Source organism: Labeo rohita, chromosome 19 (genome assembly GCF_022985175.1).
Source record: "Labeo rohita strain BAU-BD-2019 chromosome 19, IGBB_LRoh.1.0, whole genome shotgun sequence".
NCBI lineage: Eukaryota > Metazoa > Chordata > Actinopteri > Cypriniformes > Cyprinidae > Labeo > Labeo rohita.
Window position 1 is genome coordinate 9,172,889 of NC_066887.1, and position 14,488 is coordinate 9,187,376.

Genomic DNA, 14,488 nt, shown 5'->3' on the forward strand with positions numbered 1-14,488 from the left:
TTTCAAACAAGTAAATTCAGTTACTTTTTTCCTCATTTATTGATTGACAAGTCTCCTGTCGGGAAATTGGGAGTAAACATGATGTTACTGTATTCTAGACTAAATGTGAACATGCAATAACTCATCTCACTCACAAAAAAAACAGATTCAGTATTCCTCAAAATTAAGAAAAAGTCAAATTCTAACTCAGAATATGACGCAACCCTGCAATAATTAAATATGTTAAATAAAACAAATATCCTTTATGTATTTAATCCCATTTCATTAACCAGTGTCTTTGCTGCTGACCTTCCATGATGCAATTCAACCATACTAATAAGCAAAAATTACTTTAGATAAACTAATATTTATGCTTCACTTTTTTTTTTTTTTTTTTTATAGCTGAAGAGTGATCTCCCGCATAAATGCAGATTTCTTTCAGCCTGAGGTGAATTTATTTCACTTTTGGTGTAAAAGGGCTTTCACATTAGAATTGTTTTATATTAAAAACAAAGAATCAAGCCCTGCCCAGATTTAAAAAGTAATGCAAATACAACGTAACATTACTTTCCATTAAAAAAAAAACAACTAAGTAACGTAATTAGTTACTTTTTCAGGGAGTAACGCAAAATTGTAATGCATTACTTATAAAGTAACTTTCCCCAACACTGATAACACAATTCTGAGAAAAAAAGTCAGACTTGCAAGATGTAAACTCGAAATTGCGAGAAAAAGAGTCAGAATTGTGTAATTAAAAAGTCGCAATTACCTTTTTTATTTTTTATTCAGTGGCAAAAACTGGCTTCTATAGCTAACTGTTCATTGTGATTACAAAATAAAAGTTTTAACCCTTACTCTGACTTTACTTGTTTTGATGTCCACAAATCAAAGAAATTACAGTAGCATTTCTGTCGTATAGAAATGGCCAAATATTAAAGATTAAGTGGACATTTGAATTAAAAGTTTTAAAGTCAATATTAAACAAGGATTAGAACACCTAATGTACGTTAACTCTATTGTTCATAATAAATTATGTATTTTAACAGTTTTGTTCAATAAAACGTTCAATAAATACGATTACTTGCTTTTGATACTTTATTTGAAGTAATCATTGCTATTATATATGTATTTTAAATAATGTTAAAGGCTATTGTTGAATCCTTGTATACCAATTCAAACATAAGACTTCCTTCATTCAGCCTGCATGTAATAATCAATAGTAATGACACGGCCTGAAGCCACCATAAGATAAAACAAGTGCGAATGACAGGCAAATGCGTTTATCTATATCGCCTCCGGTTACATAGAAATAAATCACACACACTTCAGTGTGCATTAGGTGTGTTTACATTTGTACTAAAAGGTCATAGCCAAAAGGGTTAATGTCATGAGTGACATCTGACCCCACCGTCAACTCAGGACGCAGCTACAAACACACACACACACAGCATAGGATATAGACAACCATGCGCACACCCACACAGGGGGCCTAGCATCTGGCTAAGCTATCAATGCTCTTGTAACGTCTCTTGTCAATTTACGAGTCCTGTTTTTCAAAGTTAGTGCTCACTGTGGTGCTTTAAATACACAGCTGTAGAGGCCAGATCCTCATTTCTGACCTCAAAATGGCAGCGTATTCCCGCTATTCAGCCTCACTCTTATTACAACACACATAACCAAACGAAAAAGGAAATAGAGGGGAGAACAAAATACTCACAATGACCACTGGGTGCAGGATTGTGTGTAAACAACTGCAGCAACTTGGCAGCAGTGTGGCGGGATAATTTGGACATCAAGCTGAAAACAGAGTTGAGCAACAAGGTCAGCATGACAGGTTGCATTGCCTCAGAAGTGTGGGAAAAGCATGGCGCTCTGCCGTCGGCCTTGATTAGTCATTGCTTCTAAAGGGGAGCCAGGTCCAGTTTCTGCACAAACTTGGTTTAAGAGAGACCAGAGTCATCTGCCTGTCACTGCCGGTTTCCAGTCACACAGACAGGCAAACAATGAGGAGGAAGTCATGAAATCAACCACAGCCTCTGGTTTCTGTTGTGTCTGGGAAAGGCCTCAGCTCCCACACGAGAACCTGTGGAGTGGACAAAAGAGAGAAGGTCAAAGATGATTCCGGAAACAACAAGGTTCTGGCCCGCATGCATCATGTAAAACCCCGTCCTACTGTTATTTTAAGCTATCAGGAGAGCATTCCTTCCAAGCTCTGGGCTTTCAAACACTTACACAATCAGTCAAAAGGCTAGGCAGGGAAAAATACCTGTGTGTTTCCGAACAAGATATACTTCTACAGAGTAATCTCAGGGAGTCTTGGGATTTTTTTTTTCCTTTTCCAAAGGATTAGCTGAACCAAAAGTGAAAATTCTGTCATCATTTACACACTGTCTTGTTGTTCCGAACATCGTTCCAGACTTTACTTCTTCCACAAAACACAGAATCTCTGAAGTATATATTGGTTACTTTTTTCCATGAACTTGCAATAAATAGTTACTGGAGCTTTCAAGTTTTAAAAACAGCCTAAAAGTATCATAAAATAAGTCTATATGACTCTTTTAAAGCCATATAATAACTTTGAGTGTCGAAATGTGTTATTAGGGCCACCAGTGGTGCGAGGACCCTATTGGAATTGCTCCGTTTCTTCTTCTTCTCCAAAATGAATCACATTTTTGAGGGCCTAAACATGCTTGAAAACTCATGAAACTTGAAACAAGCCAAAAGTGGTACAATTTACATCTGATAGGGGTTTCAGAAGTGGGTGTGACAAAATGGCTCGATAGCGCCACCTATAAAATTTTGACGAAGTGACCCTTGAGCTACGTTTCGCATACATGTGTGAAATTTGGTACACACGTAACACACCAATACCTACAAAAAAAAAGTCCCTCGGGACGAAGTCTTAAACCCAACACGAAGTCTGTAATTTTGAATTTTCTTGGCAAGTTTTGTGCTGTTTTTGCCATTTTCAGGCCTTGTATTTAAACAAGCTCCTCCTAGAGATTTAAACAGATCAACACCAAATTTGGTCAGTCTAATCTAAAACCCTTTGTGACGTTAAATTGCGAAGATCTCAAATTTTCATTGATGAGCGTCTTCGTGGCGCTGACAAAATTTGATGTTTCGCCATGAAAAAGGAAGTTGTTACAGTTCAGGCATACAATGTCCAATCTGCACCAAAATTTACATGTTCGGTAAGAGTCTTGTCCTGAACACATGGCCATGCCCATATTCAGTTTTAGTCATAGCGCCACCTGCTGGCAACAGGAAGCGGGATCTTTTACGCGCTAACGAACTCCTCAAAGAGATTTAATGAGATCAACATTATATTTGGTCAGTCTACTGTCTTTGCGATATTAAATTGCAGTTTTCCTGGCCCTTAAGAGTCCTGGCTGAACATATCTAAAGCCCAATATCCTGTAATAGCGTCACCTGCTTGCAACAGGAAATGATTTGTTTTACACCAATTTAAATATGCAATGTCCGATCTGCAAACTTCACAAGTTTGGTAAGAGTCCTGGCCTGAAGACATTTACATGACAATACGCAGTTAGAGTAATAGTGCCACCAAGTAAGGAAGTTTAGCATGTAAAAGAAATATTCCTCCTATATTTAACTCTTTAAATACATATCTCACCATTTGCTGTTTTCCTAAAGCCACCAGTTTGTGGTGAGCCTGGGTGCCGGAGCCCTTTCAAAGTGGCTTGCAGCTTTAATTTAAATGTAATTTCTTATTTAAATGTTGTTTTTTCCACTTCAGAGTGCATGTGTCAACATTTTCAGTAAATAATGACTTAAATTTCAGCCTGTTCTTCACACAAATTGTCAAAACACATAGAAATGATCAGAAAACTTGAAAAATAGTTTACAAGACAAATGGACTGTATCTTTAAGATACAATTAAGATTTATTGTGTCATTTTGTAGCTTGACAGACCCAGTTCTCAGCCATTTCCTTTGCATTTTAAGGATTTGTGAGGATATTGATCAAAATATAAGAAAATTTTACAAAAGAGTCACAGACTTTGGAAAAACATTAAGGTGAGTAAATGGGTAAATTAAACATTTATTTCTTTGTTTTATTGCAACTCTTTTTAGTTACTATTTATTTAGTTAATGGCTATCAACAAGATCTGATTATGCACCTTGATGGTGGTTTGTAAAAAAAAAAATAATAATAATCTGTTGGGGCGTAAATAATACAGTTAGTATTTCTGTAGTGTTTTTTTGTTTTTTTTTTAATCAATGTTTAAATGTTTAGGGCTATAAAAACAAAGTTGGCTGAAAGAAAAGTTAAGGAATTTTTTAAATATTTCCATCAAGATATAAACTGCATTTTACAAATATCATTAATCATTACTTTATAAATATCATTAAGTTAAGAATTTGAACTATCCTTGCCTTGTCACACAAAGGTCAAATCTGATATTTTTAGACAAAGTTCACATTAGGGTTACTGTAACTATAACTTCTCACTAACTAAACTCTCACTGGGGACTTCCCATTGACTCTATGTAAATGTATGTTTACGATTGTGTGATTATGAGTGTGTGTGTGCTAAAACAGGTGAGAGGTTATATAAACAGACCAATCTGACTCAGGCACACATTAAGGCAAACCATGCACTTTAAAAAAAAAATGAAAATATCAACAGTGAACTGCTAAATTTATGTCATTCCAAAGGTGTTTTATGTGGTTACGAATTACAGGATTCATACAGCACTAGCATACTTAACATTTCAGGTCCCAAACTGCAGCGCACACCCACCAACACTCTCATACAGGTCCTTCATTCAGGCCTGTGGGCTGAGGAATGTGAGCATGTCCAGGTGCAGACGGAAAAGACTCGGGACTTTCCCCCTCAGCCTTTCTGATCCCTGTAGCAGAGCTCATGACTCAACATGGTCACACACATCAGAGGGAGAAAGAATGAGAGAGAAAGAGAGCGAGAGAGAGCGCAGCCTCTTGCTTACTGAAAATTTTCCCACCTCTTCCCTATCAGCACTAGCTAAGTTTACCCACAAGTCACTGACAAGTGCTCTCTGAGGACTCAACAGCACGAAAGGAAGTGTGAAAAAGCCTCTCAGGTAATTATTTATGAATATACCCCCACATTTACACTTATCAAAATCTCTCTCAGAGCTTAATAACCGAGGCTATGAATGGAGCCTTGTGCTATATGTTGCTGAACCACAGCATATAGAGTTACACATCTTAACGGGGGCGATCTAACAGCCAAATATTTCAATCCAAACACAGACTCTGAAAAACACAAACACAACATTGGACATAAAAATACACAGAAGATTCTATCTCAAGGAAGTATGTCAAATGCAACTGTATCTAGATTTTGTACAAATTTACCACCTGCTAAAAAGTAGTAGTTGGTTACATGGATCCAAAACAGGATTAGGCACTTGACCAAGTTTACAAGCTGAAAGGAACCTGGCTGAACTGGCAGACCATCTTGGAAAAACTGGTTGCTGCTAGTAAAGCTCTCATCTGGTCAGGCTAGAAGACCATATGGCCTATCGGCTAAACACAGCTTGCCAAGACTGGGAGTCCAGCTTTAACCACCTAAAACCAGCAAACACTTTTGGCTTCTTTAGTTTTTGGTGGGATTCAAGGAAAGAGGTCTTTACCAAGATAGTCTACCAATTTAGCTAGATCCCTAACTGTTGCTAGTTTAAATGGTCAACTAGTTAATTCATGTAAGACCAAGAGTTTTACCAGTGTTGGACCAGCAACAGTTTCACCATTTAAAAAGCTAGCTTGACTGGTGACGGTCCAACGCATTCTCATTGGAATTCTATATGAATATGTACAATGTCTTTAAACCACTCTGATGGTTAGGTTCAAGGGGAGGACCTTTATGATTACTTTTTTCTAAAAATCATATGTTTGGATACAAATTAAAACACAAATTCATACCAAATTGCTACCTCGTAAAATAGCATGTTCACATCTACTTTAAAGTTCGCATTAATTCTTTTTAAAACACCACGAAAACAATGTAAACACCAGACAAAGAAAATGGGACTGGATGTGACCATTAATTAAATAATAAATGACAACAAAAAACATCCAAAGCTATTCTGCAGGTTGGCAAACCATCTAACTCTAAATAATTGTTTTCTAAAAAGACACCTAACGCATCGTTTTATAAGGTGTAGGTAAAAAATAAATACAATACGGACAAGTAAATAGATAGTAGACAATATGCAGTACGAGTTTATAGTAGATATAAAATTTGATTTATGAGAAAATCTGGAATATAAACTTTGACATGTAAACTCAGAACTGTAAGAAAAAAGTCAGAATGCGAGATATAACCTTTTTATAACCTAAGATTTATGAGAAATAAACTTAGAATTGTGAAATTAAAAAATTGGAATTACGGAATATAAACGTGAAATTGCAAGAGAAAACTCAGAATTGCAAGTTATAAAATAGAATTGTGAGATGTAATCTCTGAACTGCAAAAACATTTTTTGGAACTGTAAGATATAAACTTTGATTTACCAGATATAAACTCGGAATTGTGAGGAAAAAAGCCAGAATTCCAAGATACAAACTTAGAATTGTTATACAATATATAAACTTGGAATTTGCAAGAGAAAAATCAGAATTGCGAGATATAAACTTAGAATTGCGAAATATAACTTTAGAATTATGAAATATAAATAACTTTAGAATTACATCTCACATTAAATTACATCGCACAATTCTATTTTATATCTTACAATTCTGACTTTTTTTCCCCTCGCAATTGAGTTAATAATCCGTAATTCTAACTTTTTCAATTTCATAATTTTAAGTTCGTATCTCAAAATTCTGACTTTTGTTACAGTTCCCAGTTGACATCTCGTTTGTATTTAAAATTTTCTCATAAATCTAATTTTATTTCATAAATCTAACACAGACATTCGTAGATATGCAATTGGTTGGTGCTGTGAATTTGCATCTGTAAGTACCTTGCCTATGGAAGTCCATCAAAAGAAATTAGCACTGAAATAAATTTCGGCCACAAAATTTTGCAAAGCAATGGTAAATAAGCAATGGGACACACCAAGCTGACGATTTTTGAGCATCTGTCATCTTAAGGTTTTTTTTTTTTTTTTGGTGTGTTCCACACTGTTGGTTCTACTCAGACAGCGTCAGCTGTTTTTGCATGTCAAATTGGCGGCATAGCTCATCAGCGAGAAAGAAACTTAGCGAATGAACGCACAAGAAAAAAAATAAATAAATAAAACAGAACTGACGAAAGCAACCCAGTAGCTTTTCGTAGTATGTTTCCATCACCTCTTGAAGTATCATATCAGAAACAAGTGATGAAAATGGCAAATTTCGAAAGGAAATCCTTTAATTCGCAAAAATAAAAACATTTTTACGCCTACTCAAGGTGGTTTTTGATGGTTTTATTTGAGTTAATGCAAATAATGGGAGATGGAAACACATTCGCCGAATAAATTCCTTGCACATCAAAAAAAAAAAAAGTCTAAGCTATGGGACAGCATAACCTGACTAACCAGCAGAATGATCTTGTTGCACAGCATCTGAAATTTTATGGTCATTCAGTGGTTTCTCCTACTTTTCTTATTGATATTTAGTGCCAGTTTATCAGGAAATGATGATTTTGTTCTCATTGACTAGTTGGATGAAACGGATGAAATTGCACAAACTGAAATTGCAAATTGAAAATACACCCAACAGAAACACGTAAATTTAGCGAAAACTCCCGAACTGCAATTTTCGAACTGCAATTCGAAAAGGTAATATTTCACAAAACTGCAATGAAAACTTTTTTTTTTTTGGCGAATTTACAGGTCATGTGGTCTATGTAAAAGTCACATCATCATTCTTTAACATACTATAACCCTCCAAGAAACACCTCATACGAGGCCGCCTTCAAGTATAAGGGTATTCCTTGCCAATAATGCTTGGATAACCATTTATTTGGGACATTCTACCAGAAACGTACATTTCCACTTAAAAAAATCTTGGGGGAAAAAGATCTTATTCTTAAATCTGAATGTTGAGTCATATGGAGGACATTAAACTATAAGAAACACATATCGTGCCATCACAGCATGTTTTTTTATTTTTTAATAAAATACATTTTTATATGCATTTCACCCCTAAAATGTCAGGCCCTGTCACAGACAAATTTGTATGTTAGAATGGTTTCCTAATTAATTACTTTGATACAAATAGCGTTTTCTTATTGGTCACATGTCTCTGATTGTATCATGTAATCCCTATAAGAAATATAAGCAACTTTTCGGTCAACCGCAGTACACAAAATCACAGAATCGCCTGCCAGGCACTCACATTGTTGTTAAAAAAAAAAAAAAAAAAAAAAAAAAAACTTTTTTTTTTTTTTTTACAAAAACATAGTAGTGGCATAAACCATCACCTTCATCTACACAGTTAAAGAGATTAATTCACTAAGAATTCCTTAAATAGTACAATTTTATATCATAATTTCCTGTGTGACAGGACTGATGTTGCTGTGACAGGGCCTTATTTTATGCATTTCGTTGATGCAGATAAAGTTATGTTTTGTGTTTTCTATTTAAATTTTGATAAGCATTCCTACTTTAAATTATTATAATTTTAATGTTAATGTAATATTAGACTACAGTAAAGTTCAGCCAAGGACATATAATAAGGCAACTGGCAGCTGATATAGTCCAAACATCTTTTTATTTCAATAACATAATTTGATTTTACTTTAATATAAAAACATATTTCATTTAAATGTAATCAACAAGACATTTAACTGACTAGCACAATGCAAAGTAACTGCAGTACCACATCATATTACGACTGATGAGTAATAACAGGGCAATACTATGCTAATATATACATTATTACTTAGAAAATTACATGGTAATAATGAAAATTGCATGTCATTTCCTAGGTAATAATGTAGATATTACCATGATATCACCCTTTTGTAATATGAAGTGGTACTGTGATGGTAGCTTTTTCTAACCTTGAAGGCCCTTGGCCTCGGTCCTGGAACTGCGGCCTTTCTCTTAAGCCCAATTTTTTCTGATGCTCTCTCCATAATTTGTGCCTATGTCTTTGTGACTTATGGATACTTTCCTTCTTTACTTTTTTATGCTTCCATCTGTCTTTCTGAAGATGTTTCTCCTTTTACTCAGGGTCTGCATTTAGTTGTGCCAGACATTGCCTTTGTCTCTCAGCTGCACTAAATGGAGTCATCTAACTGCAACCTGTCTGAATTGGAATAATTACAGTCGTCATTACTCAAAGTTAGTATAAATGACAATTATATCTATATATTTGTATTGAAATATCATTAATATACAAAGCGCAACCCCAAAAGCAGTGCTACATAGGCCTAGGTAAAAGAGGGACAAAACATAAAAAGCTTCAAATTTACAGTGCAATGTCTGTTTATTCAAATAATGTTTTACTATAGCATATGTTAAATACATATTATATGCAATAAAAGGTAATAAAAAAGAACAATGCCATTCATTTGTAAGGCCGTATTACAGGACTGTCAGGCTCTGACACACAGGGATGTTACAGGGCCTGTCGGTCGACAATTTTAAACTGCCATTACTCGGCCTGCTAGCATGCTAGCATAATTTCTGTAACCTTTTTTTGACATGCTTTAGATTTCAAACATTTTCATCATTTTCTGAGATGTTTTACCACAAAAGGGCCTGACGCTTTAGCTCATCCTCCTCAAAATAAACATACAAAGACAAGATTAAAATCATAAATTTCAATGACAGAACTCACCCTTGATCAGTGTTAGCTTCACCTCGGTCAAATTATGTCACTTCCTCTGAGTCATACCCTTAAAGGCATATTGCACACATTTTTTGTTGAGTTTTATGTAAACGTGACAAAAATAGTATTTATTGGTAGAATTTCATGTTTTTTTGGGGGGGTTCATATGCGGCTTCAAACGATCCCAAATGTGGTTGTAAACGATCCCAGCTGAGAAAGAAGGGTCATATCTAGTGTAACGATCCGTTATTTTCATTAAAATAATACAATTTATATGCTTTTTAATGCCAAACGCTCGTCTAGTCTTACTTTGCCTGGACTGTTTTTTTTTTTCTGATTTAAGACAGTTAGGGTATGTCGAAAAACTCCCATCGCATGTTCTCCCTCAACTTCAAAATAGTCCTATATCGCTGTTTTACCTTTTTTGTTAAGGGTGTTTGATCTTCTTTGCATGTTTACTTTGCAAAGACAGGGTCGGTACTTCTGCAGCGATGTAGGATGATTTTGAAATGATTTTTGAAGTTGAGGGAGAAAATATTTTGAAGTTGAGGGAAAAAAATAAAAATATTTCAATATACCCTAACTGTCTTGAGTCAGAACACACAGAGTTCAACGAGAGCAAGGCAAGACAAGTGTTTGAGAATAAAAAGTATTTAACTTGTATTTTTTAAACGAAAATAACCAATCGTTTCGCTAGATAAGACCCTTCTTCCTCGGCTGGGATCGTTTACAACCGCATTTGGGATCGTTTGAAGCCACATTTAAACTGCATTTTGGAAGTTTAAAAATCAGGGCACCATATCAGTCCATTATATGGAGAAAAAAGCTGATTTCTTTTTTCCTCGAAAACCATTTCTTTATGACTTTTCCTTTAAGTTTTAAAATGCAGTGGTTGCCTCTAATTTAAATGGCTACAGAGAGTTTGACCTGTAATAAAGAAAAGAAACATGTTGTTCATGTACTTATATTTTCATTCTTTCATGTCCCTTTCTTAAGGCAATAAATATTTTTTTTTTTAAAAAGGCTTTCAAAATCAGCCCATTTGACTGGTGAAGCTATAAATCATCAGGATGTTGCTGCCCGTTCCCCTTAATTTTATTTGATGCTCCTAACTTTTTGAATTTGGGAGCACCAGTGCTACCAAGCAAAAAAAGTTAATTCCGAGCCCTGATATTGTGATGTGTGTACACGTTAAATGGACTTCAGTTGGGCCACATGTGCATTTACTTCCAAAGAGCTGGTAGGTAGGGTTAAAACTGTTTATTTCACAGGAATGTCGAAAAAAAAAAAAAAAATGTGACCAGCTTGACCAGCTTTAGTCGTTATGACCTTGATTTTCCAGCAGGGAAGCCCAAGGTAAAAACCAGCAGAGACTGACAGTATCTCCATCAAACATATGCTGAAGTTGAACACACTATGGCAGTTCTCTGAGTTCACAGCTGTGCTGCCCGTCTGAGCTGGGCCAAGCTGGCAGTGGTCAACAGCTGAGGCAGAGCAGGGCACCAAAGCAGCTCTGTGACAGCCCACATTCCCTCAGCGCAACAGCCAAACACTTCTTTAAAGAGCCTGATGATGCATTCCCAGCCCTCAGCAGTAAAGCGGCTCTTTACAACGACCGACGCTGGATTCTCAGCACTCAGCACTGAGGTTTCTCTTTCACAGATCGTGCCGCCACACAGTCGGAGAAGCACATTCTCAAAGTTCCTTCACACGGCCTGTAAGTGCATTAAAAGACCACTTGACCTCAATCAAGCTAATGAAGTAGCCATCTTCAAGTAGCAAAAGCACATAACAATTACAAACAAAGCAAAATATAATTTTTAGAAAGTGTAACTTGGTAACAGCAAACGCTATGAGACACAATTTACGTAGGAATAAACATATGGGTGCCAAGCTATTTTTACAAAGTATTGTCTGCGGTCTGTGTGCCAACAATATTTTTCTAATGTATTTTCCATCTAAACAGTCTGTCCATCACTTCTAACTCTGCACAACTGCTGTGTATCCATTGCTTTTTAGTTGCTGTAATCCTGCAAGCAGCTGCAAAGGGCTAAAAAAGCCACATGATTTGAAGCTCTTGCCAGCTGCCTGCCATCTTTGAGTTAAACACACATCAAAAGTTCTTCATTTAACACCCTAGAGGGGGAGAGAGAGAGAAAGAGAGAGATAGAGATGGTGGAAGAAAGAAAAAGAAACAGAGAAGGCAAGAAAATGAGGATAATAAATGAAAGCATGTGTGAGGACAGTCGAAGGCCTGTTTTACACCACATGCACAAGCAATAAGTAAAGCAGCAGCATGACTGCAGTTGTGCTTTCACACTGGCACGGTTTCAGCTAGTAGCTTTTTGTTTATGGACAAATCGTTCTCATTCACTGGACTTTTCCCACTGAAGCCTTAACTTGGTTGGTAACAGCCCTGTAGTGTCTTATTGTTTTAATTTAATTTATGGATTAAAATGTAAAAAAAAAAAAAAAAAAAAAAAAAAAAAAAAAAAAAAAAAAAAAAAAAATCGCAAGATCACATATGCATTTAACAAAATTAGGGGGAAAATGAGACTCATATAGATCTCCCAGAAATTAAAAACCAGAAACAAATTCAAAAGTTTTGTTATATAGAATTTAAATTTATCATGACATCAAGAATAGGGCTTTAACAAACAATTATTTTGATAATCGATCAGTCTAGCGACTACTACAATAATTAATCGACTAATCGTTGATTGTTGTTTCACTGATTAAATAGTTTTTTTTTGTTTTGTTTTTTTATGATGGATGAAAGTTACAGAGGCAGTGTGTAATTGTGACACAGCGTGATTGACATAACGTGAGGTTGTATTTATTTTTTAACAAGCGCACTCTGTGTGTAAAGACCATAACACTTTTCCCCCCATGTTTAATACTGTAAAAATGCTTTCATATATCAAACTGCTTTTTACCCCAAACCGAAAAAGAAAAAAGAAAAAGAAAAAGCTCTTCACCATAAGTATATCAGTTTGTAGTTTTGTTAAACCTACCCACACATTACTGGTTTGACTTCAATTTGCACGTTGCATAAGCGCGTCTTCTTATTGGACTGGATGTGGTAGGGCTGAATTACAGTTTTGTGTCTACAGCACCCCACGGGTCAAACTGTGTTATTACAGGCTCTTACATTAGGTTATATGAGATCATTCGACACTAAAAATGATCCAACAGTTGTTGACACTGTTGATAATGTAGAATAATGGATTTGGCCCTTCTTAAGAATAAACTGAATCCCAGATTCCAAATAATTCCCACTCCTAATTCGAATATGCTCTTGTTTTTGTTCATGAATGAACTAAAACACTGATCTGGGGGGGGGACATCTGATATCTTGTAGGAAAAAAACATTATTTTAAAGAAAGTAATAAAGAATAATAACAAGCATTTCAATTAACTATTTGGTTGAGTGAATAATTCAATGACCCACCTTTCATAGCACATTAAAGAGACAGTTCACCCCAAAATAAAAATTCAGTCATTAATTTTCCAGCCTTATGTTGTTCCAAAGCTGACCATTCAACTTCGGAACACAAGATATTTTTCATGAATTCGAAACATTACGGTTGAACCACTAATGTCACAAGGACTATTCTGACGATGTCCTTACTACCTTTCTGGGCTTTGAATGTGTCAGTTGTTTTGCTGTCTATGCAGGGTCAGAAAGCTCTTGAATTTCATCAGAAATATCTTAATTTGTGTTAATTTGTCGGAAGATGAACGAAGATTGCATGGGTTGAGAATGACATGAGGGTGAGTAAATAGTGAGAAAAAAGGAATTAGTTACTAGTTACTTCTCACAAATAGTAATCAAGTTAGTTACTGAGTCACATCATTACAAAAGTAACTAATTACCAGGGAAAGTATCTATTATAAATATCACATTATATCGTTTGAAACTGCAAAGTCTACTTTTATGTGTGTAAAGTCATAACAACAAAGCAATGTGCTTTTGTAAAGAAAATAAACTCTGCCGTCTTGGTCTCTGTCACCTCTCTTCACAGACACGTAAACTAAAACAACCTGAATCTCAGTGAATACCGGTCTCATAGATGTGAGAAATGTGTAGATAGCTTGAAAAATGTCTACTTTTAGATGAAATAAGTCAGGTCGAAAACAAATATTCTCTGATAAAGTAGTCCATATGATGATCGCGAGGTCCAGGTTTTTTCTCCGTCTAAACGTATTATTTCTAATGCAATCACGCCCACAAGCGGTTCCAGTTTTCAAATTCTAAACAACGCATATGTAGGTTAACACCCACGTCACCTCCGTTAACAAACGTAAATATTTATCAAGTTTATCTTGGCTACTTTTCATTTCTGAAAGAAGACGAGAGAGCCAGAATTTACCTCAGAAGAAGAACGCAAATCGATGCGCAGCTTTGCATGTCCGTTTCAGTGAGCTCAATTATACTAACGCCGCATTTTATTGCCAGTAGCAGTAACAGCATGGTAACAGGGGAAACAGTAATTAATTTGATTATTTGTTATTGTAAGGTGGTTCTAGGTGGTTGTCCTGCATCTTCAGTAAACAAGCTACAGATAGTCCAAAATGCAGCTGCTAGAGTCCTTACCAGGTCAAGAAAATATGATCATATTACCCCAAGTTTAAAGTCTCTGCACTGGCTACCTATTAGGTTCCGCATCAGCTACAAAATATTACTTCTTACCTATTAGGCCCTTAATGGTTTAGCTCCTGCGTACCTAACTAGTCTT